This window comes from Vulpes lagopus, chromosome 8, assembly GCF_018345385.1.
Source record: "Vulpes lagopus strain Blue_001 chromosome 8, ASM1834538v1, whole genome shotgun sequence".
NCBI lineage: Eukaryota > Metazoa > Chordata > Mammalia > Carnivora > Canidae > Vulpes > Vulpes lagopus.
The window spans coordinates 21201337-21223247 of NC_054831.1; the positions used below are offsets into that span (position 1 = coordinate 21201337).

At 48.4% G+C, this 21911-nt stretch overlaps 1 protein-coding gene across 3 annotated transcripts in view; it reads left to right on the top strand.

Annotated features, from left to right (window-relative positions):
- PTK2B (protein tyrosine kinase 2 beta) overlaps positions 1 to 21911 on the top strand; it is a 126737-nt gene continuing 104826 nt past the window's right edge. The window contains exons 1-2 of one of the 3 annotated variants that reach the window (XM_041766823.1): positions 3 to 233; positions 621 to 744. The gene's annotated coding sequence lies outside the window, so the exon portion shown is untranslated. Of the gene's footprint in view, positions 234 to 520; positions 745 to 21911 lie in introns of those variants that run through there. The other 2 variants (XM_041766824.1, XM_041766825.1) reach the window with 2 other exon arrangements.

Consider the following 21911-nt stretch of genomic DNA (forward strand, 5'->3'; position numbering starts at 1 on the left):
GCCTGAGTAAAGAGGTGAACCAGCCTCTTTGTTTGGGCAGCGAAGTCAGCTGATACGGGGATGGGGCTGGGTAAAGGCTGCCCCGCTTCTGTGACAATTCTTGGGCAGCCATCCGGTCCTCCCTCTCACAGCACAAGCACCTGGATCAGTTCTTCCAAAGCCCCTGGTGACAGTCCCCCGATCTCCAGGGGAGAGACCTGGAGGGGCACAGGTGCTGAAATTATGGGAGCCAGGTAACAGTCCCCCGCTCCGAAACCTGCCTGGACGCTGGAGAGGAAACCCCAACCCCTAAGAGTGGCCTCCACAAGCCTGCAAGTGGAGTGGGAGGGGGGGGCGAGGGTGGTAGCCATCGGGAGGGGTCAGCCGCTCCCAGGGCTCGCGGGGCCGGAGACCCCTTCGCGGCTCCGGAGATGGGTCCCCAGGTGGGCACGTGCAGCCCAGGGAATTGGTGGCGGCGTCTATTTCAGGGTTTATGGTAAGAGGCTGGAGCAGGCACACGCTCAGCGCCACAGACAACACACCCCACCCTTTAAGGAAGTGAGGAGGAGAGCAGCAGGGGTGTGGTTAGCTAGGAGGAGGAGAGGGGAAAACACAAACCTGTCAGCCCTGTTACTCAGCAGAGGCCTCCGGAGCGGCCGCGAACCCCTTACCTGCCGCCGCCCCCGACCCACCTGTACCTGCCGCGGCGCAGCCGGCGCCTCACCTGGCCGACGGGGAGCCGGCGGAGTCGGCGCTTCCCTCCGAGTGAGTCCGCGCCCGCGGTCCGGGCGGAGCGCCCAGCCACAAGTTGGAGGCTGGCGGGGCCGGGGGCTGGGGGGCTGGGGGGGCGGGGGCGGGGGCGGGGGCGCTCCCGAGGCGGCGGGTACCTGGGCGGCGCGGAGTTCCTGGAAGGGCAGCTCAGGGGGCGGGCGGCGGGCGCCTTCCCCAGGGCACAGCACGTCTATTGGGGAGTTAATTGGACACTGAGGGGTTTTCTCCGTCTTTGTCCTCTTACCGTATCCCGGGAGGGAGGCCGGGGTGGCGATGAGAAGGCACGGACCCGCCACCTGCCTCCAAGGGTCAGAGCGCCGAGCAGGGCTTCCCAGTCCAACTTCAGGTGCTTCCTCGGAGCCGCTGCCTGCGTCCCGCCCTGTCCCCGTCCTCGTGCCCTTCAGCACCCCACCCTGGTCCTATTCCCAGCACACCCCACTGCCCGGGCATGGACTTCCTGCCCTCCTAGAGGGCATCTTCCAAATCAAGCCCCGACTGGAAGCAAGCAGGGCTCTGGGAGGGGCACAGAGGCGCAACTCCAGTGTGTGTGTGTGTGTGTGTGTGTGTGTGTGTGTGTGTGTTTGGGGGTTAAAGTTCCCACTGGCTGCTCACTGGCTCTTTGTGAAACTACCTTCCAGATTCCACGAAAGGGTTAAGTTCTGTGCTGCCTTCTCCTGCTGTCAGGCTGTGCGTGGGCAAAGCCTTGGGTGGGTGAACAGGGAACATATGGGTGATGTTCTGAGCCCACCGAGCCCCACCACCTGCCCTAACCCTCAGCCATCTGACACTGGCATCTCCCCACACCCCAAACCTGGGGCCCAGTCCAATTAGGCTCCCTTACAGGGGCCAGAGGTGGGGAGAAGGGGAGCAGAGTTTGCACACAGAGGGGGCACGTGCCCGGAGGATTTGGAAGCTGAAGAGAAGTTTCCGCTGGCCTGTAGCTAGAACTGAGCCCCCAGGGACAGTCGGTAGGGCACGATCAGGTAAGGGGCATGAGGACACCTCTCCTGCCTTGGCTGCTCTCTCCTTACCTGAGTCCTGGCCAGGACAAGTGGTTGTGGACCCAAGCTCCAGCCTTTCACAACTCTGAGGGAGGGAGAGATGAAAAAGTGAGTAAGGATGGGAGGGAGGAAGGAAGTAGTTGCATTCAAGAGCTCCAGCTCTGCCTGGACACTCTCTAGCCATCCGTTCATTCATTCGATAAGCATCTGCTGACTTCCTACCTGAGGCCACGTGCTGGTGCTGGGTGTGGGGGCCCAAGGGTGCCTGTGACCCACCCCCGCTCTCTGGAGAAGCACGGTGGATGGTGAATGCAGCAGGCTGCGATGGGAGGGGGCAGGCTTCAGGGTACCGGGGAAGACTTCCTGGCAGAAGTGACGCCAAGTGGAGACTCTCAGGATCAATAGGAATCAGCCAGAGAGTGGGAGAGAGGGAAGAAGACAGGCACAGAGCACAGCGAGTGCTAAGAGCTGAGGCCAGAAGCAGCATGACACATTCAGGAAACTGAAAGTAGCTCAGCATGTTTGGAGCATGTAGAGGGCAGGGGCGAGGTGAAGCTGGAGAGGTAAGTAGACACAGCTCCAGAAGGGCCTGCTCAGGCTGCCATGGCAACTCGGGTTGGAGCAACACTTGGGACCAAGAGCCAGGCAGGAGACTTCCCAGCATGCTTCTGACTCTGGGAGGAGGGGGGGCGGTGTTTGCCAGATTTAGCGAATAAAAACACAGGACACTCCGATTTGAATTTCAGATAAGCAATGAATATTTTTCAAGTATAAGTATAGCCCATGCAATATTTGGGACATACTTATACTAAGACATTATGTATTGTTTATGTGAAATTCAAATTTAACGGGATATCTGGTATTTTATCTGGCAACACTCTTCTAGAAGGCAGGTCAAGATGCTACCATCCTGGGAAGTGAAGGATGAGCAGTGCCCAGATGCCACGAGAACAGTCTCAGGGCATATCTATCTTGTAACCAATCCTCCTGCTTTCAGTTTGGGACTCCTTCACTGACTGACCAGGTTATTTCTTTAAAAAAAAAAAAAAAGCCTTGGTCTGCGTGTTTATCTACACAGCTGAAGGACTGTGATGCCTCAGAAAGAGATTGGGCTCTGGAGCCTGATGAACCTGGATTCAAGTCACAGCTTGGCCACTCGCCCACCGCAAGGCTCCATGTAAACCACTTAGTTCCTCAGAGCCCCCAGAATCTCTTTTCCGAAAGAGCACAGGAATACCTGTTTGTCCAGGTTGTTGAGAGCTCCGTGAGAAAGTATGTAGATGTGGTGAGTGCTAAAGGAAAAGTGGCAGAGAGTAATTTTTGTAACACCTTCATGGGGGTGACCAACGCAGCATCCACAGAGTGCTTAAGGCTCATTGATTTCTGTTTCTCTTTATCAAGCACTCAGAGGTCCCGGGGATGTGACCCCGGGGGTCCTGCTTCTACTGAGAGAGTAGGTTAGCTCCAGAGCAGAGAGGGAGAGCCTGAATTGGCTGTTTGTTCCTTTGTTTCCCAGCTTTACCTCTCCCTTCGCATATGACCTGCTTCCAAGGGAGGAGATACCCTGCTCTCCTCTTGGAGGAGGGTGGGTGGGGGAGAGGTGGTGGCTCAGGGCAGAATTAACTGAAGGGAAATATGAATGAATTGCAAGAGGGAATCCACATAAAACACCTAGCACAGCACCTGATGGAAACAAATGTGCTGTAAAATTTGGCTGCCAGCATTCCATTCCCATTTTTTATGAGAACCTTATTAGAAAAATAGACTCATTTCAAGGGTAGATGAAGTAGGGGTGTCTTGTGAACCATGTTTTGACTTTATTTTTTTTAAGATTTTATTTATTTATTTATTTATTTATTTATTTATTTATTTATTTATTTATTTATTTATAGAGACAGAGAGAGACACACACAGGAAGAGAGAGAGGCAGAGAGACAGGCAGAGGAAGAAGCAGGCTCCATGCAGGGAGCCTGACATGGGACTCAATCCTGGGTCTCCAGGATCACGCCCTGGACTGAAGGCGGCGCTAAACCACTGAGCCACCAGGGCTGCCCCATGTTTTGACTTTAATGGGAGCATTTGTGAGAGCAAATTAGGGGACTCCTAAAAGGAAACCAGAGGGAGTTAAGAACTTGTTAAGAAAAAGAGGAAATGGAAATTGGTTTCCCCTTTGGGGAGACCATGGAGTTCAAAATGGTCCCTTTCCAATAGCTGAATCTCCCCATCCCCCTGCCGAGTGGTAAGTGCTTTGTCCCCAGCTCTTTAGAGCAGCATTTGCCAGTGTTCGGAGAAACTCTATGCCATGGGATAGTTATTGGTGTTCCATTGGTGAAATGTTCAGATGAGCAGGCTTTTGGAGCTTTCTCATGTGTATTTGTATGGTCAACGTCCTGCAGAAAAAGACTTCTGTATCCCTGGGTCTTCTAGCATTTTGTAAATTTGGCTATAGACCCCTGGCAGGGGTGACTGTTGATGTGGGTGGAATTTGAGACCAAGCAGGTCTTTCAGGGGACATTATTCATCCCATAACTCTAGCCAAGAGGGATCTAATTTATCCTAGACTCAGCAGTGTCCAACTTACAGAGGATCTTCAGGGACTGAGTGCTTGTGTCCAGCTGTCCCGGCATCATATATCCACCATGGACACCAACCCCTACCCATGTCAGCCAAAATCTTCCTACCGCACCTTATGCACCTTATACTCCTTTCTCATTGTTCATAAAAGCCTGGAAAGAGTATATCTCCTAGCGAGGGACCTCCACGGTGATGGCAGTAGCTCCATGCGTCCTGAATACTGCTAAGGCAAACACAACTGGTGGTGAAGGAAAGGAAGGGAGGGAGCATACCGTGGGGGTAGACCCCAAGTGGTAGATCCCTAGATATCCCCCTGCACTGGAGTCTTGAGCTCTGGACCATTTGGCCCTGACCTCCCAGATGAATGGAGCTCTGAGGTAGTCACACATGCTTGACTGGGGACCCAACTGTTGGCATGCTTAGGGCTGCAAGTATGGTAATTAAGAGAACTTCTTGCTGGCTCAGTGATTGAGGGTTTCTCTTAGACTCTGAGTTGGTTTAGGATAAAGGGTGAGGAGTAAGGATGGGACAGTGGCCTGTAACCCTAACAGGGCCAGTAGTCTAGTGATCAAGTGCCAAAGCGTGGAATTAGTCGCCCTAGGTTCCAACTCCAGCTCCCAGATTTACTGCTTGATGTCAGGCAAGTCACTTGGCCTTGTCTTCCTCATCCATAAGACAGTGGTGCTAAAGGAGGCAGGCACGCAGGCAGGCAGGGGGCCAGGGTGGCAGGCATGTACCAACCGGCATGGCCCTGTTTCAATATTTTAACATTCCAGATGGTCTTAAGCACTAGCTTCCTAATAGCCTCAACAGTACACAAAATTTCAGTCCTTCAACAGGCACATGGTAGACATTGCATAAGTGTGTCTCTCCTCATCTTTATATTTTTACACTTAAAGTTAATCCAAGCTGATGCAGAAGCCCCTGAGGAAAAAGGCCATCTTCTGAGGGGCAGCACTCGACTCAGGGCTTCTCAAGCATGCTGTCTCGTTGACAGGCAGCACGTCTCCAGCAGTAGGTGCTTCTTGCCCCGCGCTCCACCCCCAGTTCACTGCACTGGATGAACAGCCAGGCCTAATGAGTTCTTTAGCTGAAGAGACTTTCTATGACTGCCCAGCAGACACTGGTCACTTAGGCTACGAGCCTTCACCAGCTGGCGGCTTCGTTTTCCAGGGTTCTTAGCACCCTGAACAAAGCTCTGAGCTGTGCGAGGGGGTGGGTGGGGAGGGGACCGCTCTTTGAGTCATTCTGCTGTTTCCCAAGGGATAATTATTACTCATGATGACAGTTTGATTAAGAGAGCAGGCTGGAGGCTGCAAATTCCAATGCCCTTTTTACCTAGACACAGCGGGTGGATGGGTGGGAATGCAGGATTTGTTTTGCAGGTAGGCTCCGGGTGGGCGGCAGGAAGGGACGCTCCTCTGGTTCCCAGCACCTTCTCCCCCTGCTCTTCCCTTTCCCCAGCCCTAAGGGAATTGCTGCTTTCATAAGGCAGCTGGGCAACGCGATTAGAACTGAGATCAACCACTGCCAACATCCACGGAAGGGCGATCCTTCCCCTTTTCTATCTCGACAAGTGCACTAACACTTTCTTCCTCTCCAATGCCCTTCTTGCCTTCTCTGTCTTGAAATCCACCAGCAAAGAATCTGGCCACATCACTCCCTAGCCAGGAGGGCCCACAGGAACACACCGCGCCATCTGTTGAGAACTCAGCGCTGGGTTTAGTTGTTGACTCCCTTCTGGTTAGGCAGATCCTCCCAACAACTTGGAGGGCCTAGGACTGTTCCCCCCTTCCCTGTGCCCCTTCTTTCCCTGAGGATCTGCCCACTGCCCGGCTCTCTCAGACTCCCCCAGCTGTTGCATCCCTACTGGGATGCCCAAAGCTCCAGGAGACTCCTCCAAGTCCTGCTGGGAATTCTGTCCTGAGTTTGGCTTTTGCTCCTGGAGGATGAGGAGGGGCAGGGATCCATTAACCATCCCCGAGAGAACAGCCCCTCCTCTGGTCCTGGCCCCTGGAGCATCACATCTTTTCCTGGTTTCCAAATTATGCAGTTGGCCCCGCCCCCTACTTCCTCCCTAGCCTCAAGTGCATCTTCTTTTTTTTTTTTTTAAGATTTTATTTATTCATTCATAAGAGACAGAGAGAGAGAGAGAGAGAGAGAGAGAGAGAGAGGCAGAGACATAGGCAGAGGGAGAAGCAGGCTCCATGCAGGGAGCCCGATGTGGGACTCAGTGCCAGGTCTCCAGGATCAGACCCTGGGTGGAAGGCAGACTGTCAACCACTGAGCCACTGATGTGTCCCTCAAGCACATCTCCTATCCAGGGGCATTTGTGGTGGGACCTTAGCTCCTCTCCCTTGCTTAGGTTTCTACTTTCCTCCCTCCCCATTCCTGCTCCAGGCAGGTTCTCGGAGATCTGACACTCAGGTGCCTCAGAAGGTACCCTTGCTAGCAGCCAGTTACCTCCCTCCACTATTTACAGGAACCTGGGAATCCCTCCATACCTCCACCGATGTACAGTGACATCCATCTAGGCAGTGAGGTCCATCTAGGCAGTCCGAAGTGGCTGTGTGGGGTTTGAGTTCCCAAGCCCCCATTGCAGATAAGCTGGGGGCCTGGGTTAGTGAAAAGAGGATCAGGAGTCAGAAGACATTGCCCCAGTTTAGATTTTGCCACTCACTAGCTGCATGACACTACAGGTATGTTGCCTGACTTTTCCAGACCTCATTTTTCTCACTTGAAAGTGAAGAAAAAGTATAGTATCCCTGGTGAGGGCCTTGAGAGAAATCCTTGACATGTATGAAAATGCCCTAGAAAGTACCTCAGACACTATTCCTGGAGAGATGAGTGTTTTGGGATTGGAGAGAGGTGGGTTTGAGCCTTGACTCGGTCACTTTCTACCCAGGTGACATTGCCACACAGAGCCTTAGTTTTCTCATTTGTAACCTGTTCTAGAGATTTGTCTACTCTTTCTCCCCTCTTGACCTCCTTGACTCTCAGGGTCAGTCTTTCTTTACCTGTGAGGGACGTGATCTGTTCTCAGTAAGGTTATAGCCGGGCCAGGGAGGTAATAAATAAAGATATGTAACTGTAAGATGAGATGGGGACCTGCAGTGCCATAAAAGACACACCCATAAGATGCGATGATGTCAGAGGATAGGGAGCTTATTTCTGTCTGGGGAGTCTAGGGATGCTTCCTGGAGGAAGTGGCATTTGGAAAAGCTCTTGAAAGGGCAGGTAGGGGATGGCCATGGAGACTTGGGATGGTGCTTGTGGTCAGAGAAGACTGTAAATAAAAGCAGGGAGGTAGGAAGGCCTAGTCTGAATGACTCATTTTGGGCGGAGCTGAGGGTGTCAAAGGACAATAAAGATAAGGGTAGAAAGTAAGGTAAGTCATGAACCTGGCAGCTGAAGAGTTTGGACTTTATTCTGAAGACTTCAGAGAGCTGCCTAGAGTAAAGGGGCCCCTGGTCAAATTTGGGCAGTAGCGGGCTTGACATTTCAGGAGGAGCCAGTAAGACATGTTATAGCACTTCATGTCTTGAGTCTGGATAAATTATGTAATTCAGGATGATTTGGGGGTCCTGGAGATGTCTGTTAACTAATTAACTGGGGTCTTCTCCATTCTCTATGTTGAAATTGGTCCTTAGTTGAATTGAAAAGATGTAGGGTGGGGGCGCCTGGGTAGCACAGTCGGTTAAGCATCTGACTCCTGGTTTCAGTGACTCAGGTCAAGCCCAGTGTGAGGCTCTGCACCGAACACAGAGTCTGCTTGAGATTCTCTCTCTCTCTCCCCCTCTGTCCCGCTCATGCTCTCTCTCTCCCTTTAAAATAAATAAATAAATCTAAAAAAAAAAAAAGATGTAGGGTTTATGGGAATATCAAATTATTTAGGTTAGATCCACAATTTGCCATTCTCCTTAATCCTCTCCTTCTTCCAAGTCCTTGATTCACGGATAAGCCCTTTCCCGCAGACTTCATCTTTGCTAGGTATGCGCTAAGTGCTAGCCTGTCTTCAGGCCTAATAACAACCTCTGTACGGCAGCCTCCTCGGGAATCAAGGAGCAACATGCACTTCGATCCGCTGCCCCCCATCCACCCTCATCAGTTCACCTGACTCCTGGGCTCTACCTCCAGCCACACCTTCCTCTCTTCAGCTCCTCCTACTTCCAAGAGTCTATATATAGGGCATTTCTACCCGAGTAATTCACCTTAAGCGCTATATGTCTCAGAAACCAAATACATCAGTTTTTCACACCAAACCATCTCTTCCTCCAGGCAACCCTCCCAATAATGCAGTTGTCATTCTCCTAGAACACCCAGGTCAGATACCTTGAAGTTCTCTTCCCCTTCTCCTCTCTGCTTGTCTCTGCTCATATCTTATCTGTCACTAATCCTAGCTGTACATGATCTGCTTGTTGGGTCCCATCAAATCTTTGTTCAAGTCCCATTTTCCCGCCCAAAGCCCTGTCCACCTTCCCCAACCTGACTTTCCCAGAGGCTCCATTCATGACCTGCCCCCCTGGGAAACCTGTTGCTCCCACCTCAGCCTCAGGACTTCTTTGCATCTTCTGATCTGCAGGAATTTATCAGCTCATCCCTAGGTGAAATTCTGGGGGCAGGGAAGTGCTTTTCATTTTGTTCTCCTTCTTAACTGCCTCTGTTTCCCAGGATAGGAGATCCTGTTTCCATCCTTCCCTACACACTGGTGCTTGGCTCACCCAACCAGGTGTCATTTTCCTCCTTCCCAGTACTGGTATCACTACTACCTATTGCAACAGAGCAAGGACCGCATTCTTCCCAGGGGTCAGGATACACTCCTAGCCTCTTCTGAACATAGAGGCTTCCTAGAGCCCAGGGAGAGGAAGTCTGGGATTTAGAGCAGGAGCTCAATAATCTCTATAAGCTACTCCTGTGTCTTTCTAATCCATGAATCCTTGCCTTTCCCTTCTCCTTTATCCTCTTGTGTGTTGAGTTCATCTAGGCCAGACTGTACAATGGGAGAAAGACAGGGTGTAGGGAAAAAGGTAGGTAGCCTTGATAGAGGGGAAAATTGCTTTGGGAATGTGGAAGAGAGATTTGCAAGGCAGAAGTTGCCAGTTTTTAGTAACCCAGACCTCGACCTAACTGTGCACAGGCATAGGGCTTACCACAGTAACTGCACTCAGAGAACTTTTGGGATCCTGTGGTCCCAAGATTTGAAAGCACTTAGTACACATTGGCTCCTTTATCTCCACAGAGAGTGGCCCTCCACTGGTCTGAGTGTACCTCTGCGCCCTCTCCTTCTTTCTCTACCTGACTTTCTGGGTAGAAAACCCCTTCCAGCTCCTGTTTGCTAAACACTTAGCCTCCAACCTGTGTTCAGTCCCAGGGAGAGGCATGAGGGAGAGCCCTACTCTGGGCTGGAGAGAACTGGGTCTGGTCACTGACTGCTCTATCACTGTCCTGCAGCATGATCTTGGGTGAGTCACCTGGGTAAGCCTTCCCAAGTCTCAGGGTTTTTCATTTGTACATGCACTAAGGAGGTTTGGGGAATTGTTAACTAGTAGAGAGCTTTCTTCAAAATGGATCTCAGGCAAAAGCCCTATATTAAACCAGGTAAAAGTAGACTCTCTCGGGGTGGAAACAGGGAGGCAGATGCGTGTGGGGCCCTCAACCCCTCACACAGGGGTCCCTGGTCCCTCCCTGTGTCTCCTGGGGCCTGGGTCTTCTTGAATCCTTTCTGAGCCTCTGGTGCTTGAGGTCCTGATTGTTTATGTGTTTGGGGGCCTAGAGAATGGGTCCAGATTCAAGTAGATTCCATAAAGAATGATCTCAAAATAAGGAATCCAGAGTGGGGTGTGGCATGTGTATGCGTTGGGGTAGCAGGGTACTGTGTACATGAACAGCCTGAGAGATGATGCCTAATTTCCCCCTCTGAGCAAATGTGCATAATTATGAGGAAAAAAGTATAGAATTTTCACCCGAGCTCCAAGGAACCAAGGACACCCTGATATATTAGGAATGACCCATGAGGTTTTATAATCAGTTTTACAAACTTTTCATAGAAATTACTTCAAAATTGAGCTTTTAATCTAAATGAATGAGGCTGGAAGCTCTGTTGAGGTCAGAACCATGTCAGTACTAAGAGTCGGTGTTATATCCCAAGGACACAGATGGTGCCTTACGTACCGCCGGCATTTGATACGTACAATGTGTGCCTGGGATTGTTTAAAAAAAAAAAAGCTGATGTGAATATTTAAATGTTTTAAGGTAATATTTAATATATTATTTTAGTGACATGTTTTAAATAACATACTGTATAAAATAATACATTAAATCAATATACTGGCTTTTCTCCAACTCCCCCTGTTACAAAACATTCAACACCTCATTCCAATCTTTGACATCAGTTTCCTTTTGCCACTGGAACCATACTCACATTCTAGCCTTTATCATTGTCCCTATCATTTATCTAGTCTAAAGAGAGTTGGCTGTTTCTTTTTAATCCAGAAAGTGTTTCTTTATTTTTCAATAGCGGCTTTCTTGAGACCTAATTCACGTACCATAAAATTCATCCTCTTAAAATGTGCATTTGGGGGGTACTTGGGTGGCTCTGTGGGGAGTCTGCTTCTCCCTCTGCCTATGTCTCTGCCCCTCTCTCTGTGTGTCTCTCTGATGAATAAATAAATAAAATCTTTTTTAAAAATTTTAAAAATAAAATGTATATTTGGTGAATTTTGGTATATTCACAGACTTGTACAATGGATGCCACTGTCTAATTGCAAAACATTTTTTTAAAATATTTTATTTATTAGAGAGTGAAAGAGTGCATGAGCACATGTGAGCAGGGGTGAGGAGTGGTGGAGGGAGAGGAAGAAGCAGATTCCCCACTGAACAGCTGAGCAGGGAGCCATTCATCATAGGGCTGGATCCCAGAACCCTGGGATCATGACCTGAGCCCAAGGCAGACACTTAACCAACTGAGCCATCCAGGCACCCCTAATTGCAAAACATTTTTATTGCCCCATAAGAAAGCTCATACCATCAGCAGTCATTCCTTCTCTCTGCCCAGCCCCTGTAACCACTAACTTACTCTGTTTTTATGATTTTATTCGGGACATTTTATATAAATGGAATTATGCAATATTGTGACATTTTTTGACTGGCTTCTTACACTTACCATCATGTTTTCAAGGTTCATCCAAATTGTAGCATGTATGAGGACTTCATTCCTTTTTCATTGCCAAATAATATTCCAGTGCATGGATGTGCTGCATTTTGTTTATCCATTCATCAGTTGATAGACATCTACCTTGTCTCCATCTTTTGACCATTGTAGATAATGCTGCTGTGGAAAGTACATGTACAAGTTTTTGCGTGGGCATATGTTTTCATTTCTCTTAGTTATCTACCTAGGAGTGGAATTCTGGATCATGTGACTTATGTTTAACATTTTAAGGAACTGCCAAACTACTTTCCACATTAGCTGTACCTTCTTGCTTTCCTGTCAGCTTTCTCCTGATTCTCATCAACACTTATCATTGTCTCTAATTTTGATTTTAGCTATTCTAGTGGATATAACGTGGTATCTCATTGTGGTTTTCATTTGTATTTCCCTAATGACTAATGGTGTTGAGCATCTTTTCATGTACATATTGGTTATTTGTATGCCTTCTTTGGAGAAAAGTTTAATCAAATCCTTTGGAAGCCTTTTGATATAGATGTTCGCAATAAAAACATTTCATGTATTGCTTTTATAAAAGACCTTTTAAATGTTTTTGTTTGGTTTGGTTTTTAGTAACAGAATTCAGCACTGGTAATTGTGAGGATATACCCTCAAGAAGAATTATTGAATCTATATTACAGTGCCGTGTTTCCTTTAAAAAAAAATCTATTAGGTGGCCTTTGTAAGCCTTCTTTTGGAGACATTGATTGAGGTGGTATCAGGCTAAAACTTTTTCCCAAAGAGTATATTTTTGTTCAAAATAGGGTAACTGAGAGGGCAGCCCACACTATGAAAGATTCTGTAAGGACTAGAATATATCCTTCTTTTCTGACAGATAATTTGGGGAAAGGAGGAGCTTTGCCTTATATTCAAGCATATATGATATATAAAAATGGATGGATGGATGGACAAATGGCTTTAGGAATGAACGAATAAACAGAAGAAGGACTATAAGTTAGTGAGTCAATCACTTAAGCAGCCATACCAATCTGTCCCTCTTTATTCTTTCTTAATTCCTGCTGAGAAAACCACCACTGGTCATTAATTTACACTACCAAGAACCATATATAAGATTATTGGGGGAAAAAAAAGTTTGCAGTTACAAGCTGGAAACAAGATACTGTATTTTCTGTTGCCTGGAATATCTTTATCAAGGGTCTTTAAAATGAGGGAACTTGAGTTCTGCCCAGTATCCTGGACGTGGTTGAGAAACCCAAAGATCATGTGGCATGACCACAGGATTTGATTCAAGGTTGTAAGTTGTTGGAGCAATACCTTTAGGGATGTGATTGTATGCTCAGATTCCATCAGGCCTAGAGTCCACCACTCCCCTTTAATCAAGCATGAGGACTTCAGGGTTGCTGGTACCTCAGGCAAGGGCCTGTCACTGGAGGCTTTGCCTTTTCCATTCTCAGGGATGGAACACACCACAAACCACACTCCCCAGTGATTCACCAGCCAGTTCCACAGACAGAGACTGCCTCTTCCATTCTTCCCCTTTGGTCCCCTCTCAAGAAGACAGTGTGAGCTGGAAAAGAGTACTCTGGAGTTTAGGGTGAGAATAAGGCAAGGAAAGAGGAAGAATAGCATGTAAGAGAGCAAGAATGGAATGGAAGTTGTGACCAGACCTATGAAGAAGTGATGGAGACATGGGTGAAGGCTGAAGATGTGGCTTTTAAAGACTCAGACCCTGGAGAGGGAAAAAGTGACAGATGATATTGCTCTTTAGAAAGACCTTCATGGGGGCACCTGTATGGCACAGTCGATTGAGCATCGAATTCTTGGTTTTGGCTCAGGTCATGATTTCAGAGTTGTGAGATCAAGACCCATGTCAGGTTCCCTGCTCGGCAAGGGGTCTGCTTGTCCCTCTTCCTTTGCTCCTCCCCCTGCTCATGCTCTCTCTCTCTCTCTCTCTCTTTCTCAAATACGTAAATAAAATCAGAAAGAGGAAATAAAGAAAGAAAAGAGAAAGAAAGAAAGAAAGAAAGAAAGAAAGAAAGAAAGAAAGAAAGAAAGAAAGAAAGAAGGAAGGAAAGAAAGAAAGAAAGAAAAAGACAGAAAAGAAAGACCCTCATGGTAGCCACAGAAGGGCGGGTTCCTACGATGTCTACTCTGGAGTGTGTGGTTGGAGTTGGGGGTTAGGAAGCAAGGGGCAGTGAAGGGTGAAGGGAGGTGTTGACAGATTGACATGGCCTGGAGTTCTTGCTGTAGGCTTGGGTGTCACGTCTGCCCACACTGCTAGTGTCCAGAGAAGATGGTTGGAGGGCAGGCCCCCAGAATCAGCCCACTTCCTGCTTTCTTCTCCTTACTTCTCCATGCAGTGAGGAGAGGGAATACAGAGAGGTGCATGGCCAGATAAGCAGGAACCAGCTTGCCTTGGGGGTGGGAGGAGTTCAGAGGATGAGGTGATGCTCAGTCTACAGGAATGGGGAATCTGTGAAGGGGACGCCTACTTGGAAAGGAAGAGGGCAGACGAGCATCAGGTTTTGCCTGACGGTACAAAAAGGGTATATCACAGGAACTACGAAGCATGTAGGATATTTAGGACTAGAAAAGTCTGGTGGAGGGAAAGGAACTGGGCATAGGACAGACACTCACATTCCACCTTCCCCAAGCACCCCTCCTCCAGAGTTCTTGGCTGTACCATCCGTGTATGCCAGGAACATGTTATCTTGAGATAAATTTATTTTTCACAAGTACATGCCTTGCTAATGGAATGGTAGAAGGCAGAGACCTTGTCTTGTGGCTCTTTGTCTCTTGATCCTATTCCAGCTAATGTCAGGATGTAAAACCTGTACTCAGTAAACATCTGTTCAGATCTGAGGAGGCTTTAGGAAGAAAAAGTGCTCATTTAGAGATGGTCTTCAAAACCTGTGGGAATGAGGGGCATCAGAGGGATTCAAATAAACAAAATGCTCAGAATCTCATCAGCTGCTAAAAGACATGAGTGGGCAGAGGACTTCCTGATACCAGAATGAACACACTTTGGAAAACGTTCTAAGAGGAAGCAACCTAGATCCTCCATGGAGGCACAGAGTCATGCCTCTCCAACATCAGTGCCATCAGGATCACCCAGAAGGCTGAACACACAGATTATGAGGCTCCAACTCTACAGTTTCTGATGCAGCATGTCTGGGGTGGGACCCAAGAATTTGCATTTTGGACAGTTTCACAGGCACTCATAATGCTGCTGGCCCAGGGACAGCACTTTGCCAACCACTAGTATGAAGCCAATTCTATTACGTAGGGATGTGTATTAGCACCAGCTTCTGTCTGCAGCCAGAGTCAGGCAGCTATTTCCTCCTCTTTAGGTTTTGTTTTTGTTTTGTTCTTAACATGATAAAAATGGTTTCACGCTCACCCTGGGGGAAATCCGTATCTTGTCTCCATGGACTCAATCATGAAGCCCAACCTTTCATCTGCCCAAGGCTCCCTGAGAACTTGGTGGATTTTCCCAGCCTCTGGCCTTTTTTGGTGGTGTTCTCTCTCAGGACTGTTTCTCCTGAACTTCCCAAACTTACACCTCTCAGGCTCTAACCTGAGCACCACCCCTGCCAGGCCCTCAATCTGACTCTGATCGGATTTTCCTTCTGCCTCATTTTATTGTTAATTTTGTGTGTGCCTCTGCCTTCTTCAGTGCAGACTGCCATAACAGAGTACCATAGCTTGGGGAGTTTATACAACAGACATTTATTTTCCCACAGGTCTTGGAGGCTAGAATTCTTAGATCAGGGTGCCAGCATGGTCTATTTCTGCTGAGGACCCTCTTCTGGCTTGTGGACTGTTGCCATCTTGCTACGTCCTCTCATGGCCTTTCCTCCATGTGTGTGTGTGCAAGGAGAGAGAAAGAGAGAGCTCTGGTTGTTCTTCCTTTTTTCGTAAGGACACTAAGTCTATCAGGTCAGGGTCCAACATTATGACCTCATTTAACTTTAATTACTTCCCATAAGGACCATATGTCTAGACACCACAGGCTGGGGCTTCAACATGTGGATTATGGGGAGGGAGGGGTCACAAACATTCAGTTCATAACATCATCTTTCCCAATTAGACTATGAAAATCTTGGCAGTCACATGAGTCACAGTGCCTGAATCCCCCCTCAGTGGGTATCGTGGAGGAGGTGTTCAATCAGTGTCTGCAGGATCACAGTGAAGGGCTGAAAAACAAACCAAAAGGAACCAAGACCTGTTTCTTTGGCCCTTACTGGCCCCTGGTGCTTGAAATGTGTGTACAAAGGCCCAGGAGATGGAGAGGAGAAGGCATTTGCTGAACCCCGTCCATGGGATGCTGTGGCTGGGTGCCAGAGTTGTCGTGGGCTCATCAGCCTTGAAAATAATTTGATTACTAATCTCTATCACTCAGGGAACTACCACCCCCAGAGCTGTATTAAGAATGTTTTCCTCAGGCAAAAAATGTGCTGCCTTTGGAATCCAAGTCAGACTCAGGAATTTCATTTTATGATTGATCCCCCTTCCTGCTCCTTCTTCTTCCTGTAAGTCTTCCACATTCCGTTCCTTCCAGATCTCTCAGTTGATGCACAGCCAGGCCCTTACTCTGCCCTCTCCAACACTCGAATAACTTCCAAAAGTAGTTTATTTCCCCCCAAGGTTGCCTTTTAGTTCTTGCTTTTAACCCCATGTCTGTCCAGTGAAGCCACCAGGCTGATGGTATTCTCGTAGAAACCCTAAGGGACCCAGATACATCTCTGGGAACTCCTGTCCTCTGCTGTTTATTTATAGCTATTTAATGACAAGGTCCCAGAATGTGCCTCAAACAGGTCACAACTTATCTTCACAAACGTGCCATTGATAACCGCTCTCCAACCTCTACCATATTCATTAATTGTGTTGCCTGCCTTCTGGGCTTCTTCTGTGTATGTGTGTGTGTGTACCCTAAGGTTGGAGAGAGGACCCCAGGACTCAGTTCTTAACCCCATCTTTCACTTTCCAGGAAAATGGCAAGCACCTCAACCTACTTCTATGTGTGCCATCCCCCAACCCCTTATCCTTCCTTCACCCGCTCCTCTCCTCGCAGCACAAGCTTGGGCCTGATGGTTTTGCTCCTTTGACTATGGAGCAATCTAGTCTCCTGGTGGAGGCAGAGAAGCATCCGGCCTGCACACAAACAATTCACAATCTATCAGCAGGCAGTGTTCATAATGGTTGGGAGCCAGCACTCAAACTCAAGGTGTGGCTCCTTACTTCCCAACCACGTGGTCTCCAGCACATTCTTAACCCCTCTGATCCTCAGCATCCCCACGTCCAAATGGCAATAACAGTAGTGCTTTTCTTAAAGTGATACTGCAAAGATTACAAAGAGACCATATATTTATGTATATAAAGCTCTTCGCGTTGGTGCGTCGCACGAAATGAGCTCTCCATACATTCGCTGGATATTATCAGGGCAGCAATGTGTGTTAACTGCAGTTTCGGGCGGGGCCCCTGCCCCTTGTCTTGCAGTGAGGCCTGGCGGAGACTCCTCTCCACAGCCTGTGGCAGGTGGCCCAAGGTCCTGTGCCAGGCTCTCTGCCAGGCCGGTTTCTAGGGTCACTTCCTTGTGCTTCTCACCACCTTCATGCTGCAGATCTTGTTCGGTCACATCACACCACGCCGCAGAACTCAGCTCCTTCACCTATTACCCCGAGTAGTCTAACCACACAGAACATTTATAGCAGAATTAGAGGGAGGAAGATGAGTGTTATGAAGAGTATCATTCTACTCTTTCTCTGGTCCCTTCCCCATCCTCCTTTCTGTCCCTCCCCCTTCCTTTTCCAGAGCAATGAACAAATAAATACCTGCCCGGAGTTCCTTGAGCCTCAACCCCTAATTGCAGTGATTTAGTGGAGTATTATCTGGGTTTACTGGGGCCGCTATAACAAAAGACTATGGACTGGGTGATTTATAAAAAACGGCTGTTTATTCCTCATAATTCCAGAGACTGGAAGTCCAAGATCAAGGCACCAGCAGATTCAGTGTCTGGTGAGGACTCACTACCTGGTTCATGGGCAGTATTTTCTGGCTGTGTCCTCACATGGTGGAAAGAGTGAGGGAACTTGGTGGTAGTGGTGGTGGGGGGGGTTCTTTCATAAGGGTGCTAACCCCATTCATAAGCTCCACTGTCCAGACTTTATCTCCTCCTAAGGGCCCACCTCCTGAAACCATCCCCTTGGGGGTTAAGATTTCAACATATGAATTTGGGGAGAACACAAACATTCACACCACAGCAGACATATTCCTAAACAAATACAGTTTTCTTCCTGGAGGAATTCTTTTACCCTCTCCTAAGGGAAGAGAAACCTCATCATCTTTGACATATGTTTAAGGAAAGAGGCTACCTCCTTGGGACAGGATTGCCTGGGTTGATATCTGGGTAACCCTGAATGTGAACAGCGTGGTGAAAGTGGGGAGCTGCCCTCCACTGAGCGGACAGTGTGGCTGTTCCACACGAGGGTTTTAATGGCCTGGAAAACAAGGTCTGTTGGGAAGAGAAGCCTGTTTCCCTGCGAAGGCAAACTGAGCCTGGGCTGGGTTTTTACTGCTTGTGAGGGAAGCTGTTGCTTTCCAAACTATAGACCTGACCTCCTGCCGGTGGGGTGTAAGCCCTGATTCGACCAGGAGAGGTGGACATATTGCACACAGTTGATTCAGCCACAAAAAAAAAACAAGCAGAACCTATGACAGGGTTGATACAAATGTGGGAAGATGAGTCAAGTGAAAACACATCCTTTTGTGGAGGAGACCAGGAGCTCCGGAGCCCAGGGGTACGGTGAGGGTTCTGGGCTCTGTGGCCAAGTTTGAGAACCAGGGGAGGCTCATACCAATGGCTGCAACGTGACCAATCTGTCATGCACCAAAGGTGTCCAAACTCCCCGTTCCCCCAGATGAGGCTCACTTCTCACACCTTTGCCTGGAGAGCTCTGTGTTCCCACTCAAATGTTCTTCATTCCCTCTGGCCCCTTCACATTTTTGTTCTTCCTTTGAAACCCTCCCCAGCTTTCAGGGTGCCACCTCCGTGAGGCCTTCCTGATAGGCTCTTGCCTGTGGCCAGGGTAAGTGGGCTGTTCTCGCTGTTCTCCCAGCACAGCGCCTTGGGTGACGGTGGCCACCCTCCTCCTTCCAACTCCCAGTGGGCCCTGTGAGATCACCTTCACTGACCTCAGCTTGGAAGGCCTCTGCCCTGCAGGAAATTCTCCATATTATCTTTAAAAATCCATTAAGCATGCCATTAGGGGCAGTTCACTGCAATCCAGAAGCAAAGGTGGACCTGATTCAGCTACAAGTCTGGCTGCTCAAGACCGCAGCAGGTGTTAGGTGTAGTTTGCATTTCCCATTCGCAGGTGGAGGAAGAGAGAGCCCAAGAAAGAGGTTCCATGGATCCTTATTTTTACTCGATTCTCATAGAACGACTTGCTCTCTGCTCACCTTGCTGCTTGAGTAATGGAAGAGAGAATGGGGAGTCTCCCTGGGTCACAGAAAAGTGGAACTTCCCAAAGGACCAGACCTGCCTCCATGAACACAGAATGGCTTGGGAAAGGAGCAAGTGGACAGATAGCTCAAGTGACCTCGTCCAAACCCCATCTTATAGAGAAAGGTCTTCTTTTCTTTGGGCACCTGTGAATAGTATCCCATACAGAGAACTCATCAGTGTTGGCAAACTGTTATTGCTAGAAGGTTCTTCCTTTCACTGAGCTGAGGTCTGAGAGGGGCACCACCTACCTATTATTTTCTGATCCAGGCTCAACATGAAGAGCAGTTTTCCCTCTACCTTGCATGGTTTCCAGATGCCCTGCCCTCCTGGCTCTCTACCTCTGCATCAGTGATTTTTGTCACCATTTTAAAACGTTTACAGCCAGCAGTAGACATGGCACTCCACGAGAAACAAACCCCCTTCACTGCGATCCCTACTCTCTTCATCACTGTGGGCATCTCTCCCTTCTATCTTTTGTTGAGAAATATTTTGCTAATTATACTTAATATGTAAAACCACTACAAATGCCTTTAAGCTTGAATTCTTCTGCCTGGCTTTCATGGTGCCAGGAGTCCTCTGCGTTTTGTCTCTGGTCTCCTCCCCCAGCCTTGCTTCTCATCATTCTCGTGTTAGTCAGCTCGGGCTACTGTAACAAATAGCACCGACTGGGTGGTTTCAACAACAGACACTGATTTTTCTCACAGTTCTGGAGGCTGGAAGTCGAAGACCAAAGTGTTGACGAGGTTGGCTTCTTCGAAGGCCTCTCTCCTTGGCTTGGAGATGATCCTCTTCTCCCTGTGTCCTCACATGGTCTGTTCATGTCTGTGCTCATTCCCTCTCTTTATTAGGACACCAGTCATTCTGGAGTGGGGTGCACCCTAATAACCTTACTTTATGTGTCTCCCAACACAGTCCCATCCTGAGGTACTGGGGGTTAGGACATCAGCATATGAATTTGGGGGGAATACAATTCAGCCCCATAACAGCCTACTTTACCTTCATGTAGCTAAGCTGATTTTACCTCTTCTTCTCAGAACACACCCTATACTTTCATCTCTCATGCCTCTGTTCCCGCTGCTGCTTCTCTCCTGGCTTCCCCTCCTTCTCTTTTGAGGTCATTCTTCCAGGAAGCCTTCATGCCAAGTGGTTGTCCAGTCCAGTTTAGACACCCACCCACAGGGATGGGAATTTCCTTTCTCCTGAACAAGCCCACTCTGCTTGCTTCAGTAACATTCCACCTTAGCAATGTGGACCTAGGAAAGGCCTCAGGTTTCACACACACCAAAGGTGTTTTTCCTTTCATTTCAGATAAAATGATCTCCAGATAAATAAAATTATCTCTAGATGAAATGAGCACGGAGTAGCATCTGGGGAAAAAAAGCTTGAAATATCCCGGAAGTTGAAAACTAGGGAAACTAGCTGCCTGAAACCTGTGTACTCTGAGGTACTCTTCTTGGGGGAACAGTTTTAAACAGAACTTGGTTCTCTTCCAATATTGTGAATACTTAGATGTTTCCTCCTTTGTTCCCCACAATCCAGGAGTATTGCAATCTCCTCCTTGTTCCCTCTGCAAGACAGGGCTCTTCTTAACCTCACCTGCCGAGATCTCTCAGTCAAAACAAAATCAACGAGCCTACTTTCCTTTCCACTCCACTCTACAGCTCTTCCCCAGCATGCACACCCTCCACCACACACACCTCCTAGAGCTTCAGCCTTGTACATCAGCTTAATGCTGTTGCTTAGCAACCAGTAAGGGAAGTGTGATCACACCTCCCAGCACTGTCCATGGAGCACTGCAGACAATACAAACAGTTCCCTGGCTTCTCTCTGCAACTGAGGAAGGTAACTGTCAGAGGTGGCCAGCATTATGCTCCAGAGATTGGCTCATCATCCGGGGGCCCAAATTGGTTGCTGCGTAGCTTTTACTTGGCATTGGGTAATGTCTTTGTGGGGGTGGCTGGGTAGGTGGTTCTTGAAGGGCCGGATCTCTCTGCTTGCACTTGTTCTCAGGATGCCTGTGATGCAGGCAGGGCAGCTTGCAGAATCCTCTCTGCTCCCACGCAGCCCTGCCCTGCACCAAGCCTGCATCCCCCCAGCCACCAAGCTCCCTGCATTCTCTTCCATTTAGAAGTTGTTCTTCAGTGTTCTGGCACTGTCCTGCCCACCTCTCCCCACTTAGCCCTCTTGTTCTTTCAGTCCCTGGACCCTCTGCCTCTCAGATGCTCCTCTCTGGGACTAGACAACCCCAGCTCCTCAGATTGGCCATGTCTCTGCCCCATCTCTGTCCCTTCCATTCCTTCCATCCCAGCCGCAGACCATTGGGTCAGATGCCACACAAGTGGACTGAGGACCATCTTCTGCTCTCAGTTGGTGTCCTGATCAGAAACTGGATGATTATGACTTGGAATCCCTGGGTGTCATGGAAAATGAAACGGTAGAGAAGGCAAGAGAGTATGTAGTCTGAAGACATATATTCCAGATCCCCTTCCCTTTTTTGTCATTATGGGATTTAGGTCAAGTTTTTTCAACCTAAGTGTTTGTTTCCTACAGGGATTGGAATATTTGCTTCACCGGGCTACTATGGCAATTACATGAAGTAACGAATAGAAGGAACCCAGTGAGATGTGTAGTATGTAGTTGGAGCACTGTAAGAGCCTTCTAGGTCTATGATCTAACTCTTCATTCTACCTTTGGGATCTGCTTCTTCCTTGGGTGAAAACCAGTATGCCCATTAAATTCTGAAGAGGCAGGGGCATGCAATGACAAGAATGCTAGGCACTCAGTATCTCTGATCTTGGGTCCTACACTCGACAACCCTGAAGCTTCTTATGTTCATCTGTATAATGGAGCTAAGAGCACCTGTTTTGTCTAATGCACAGAATTATAGTAGAGCTCAAAGGAGAAAATATGT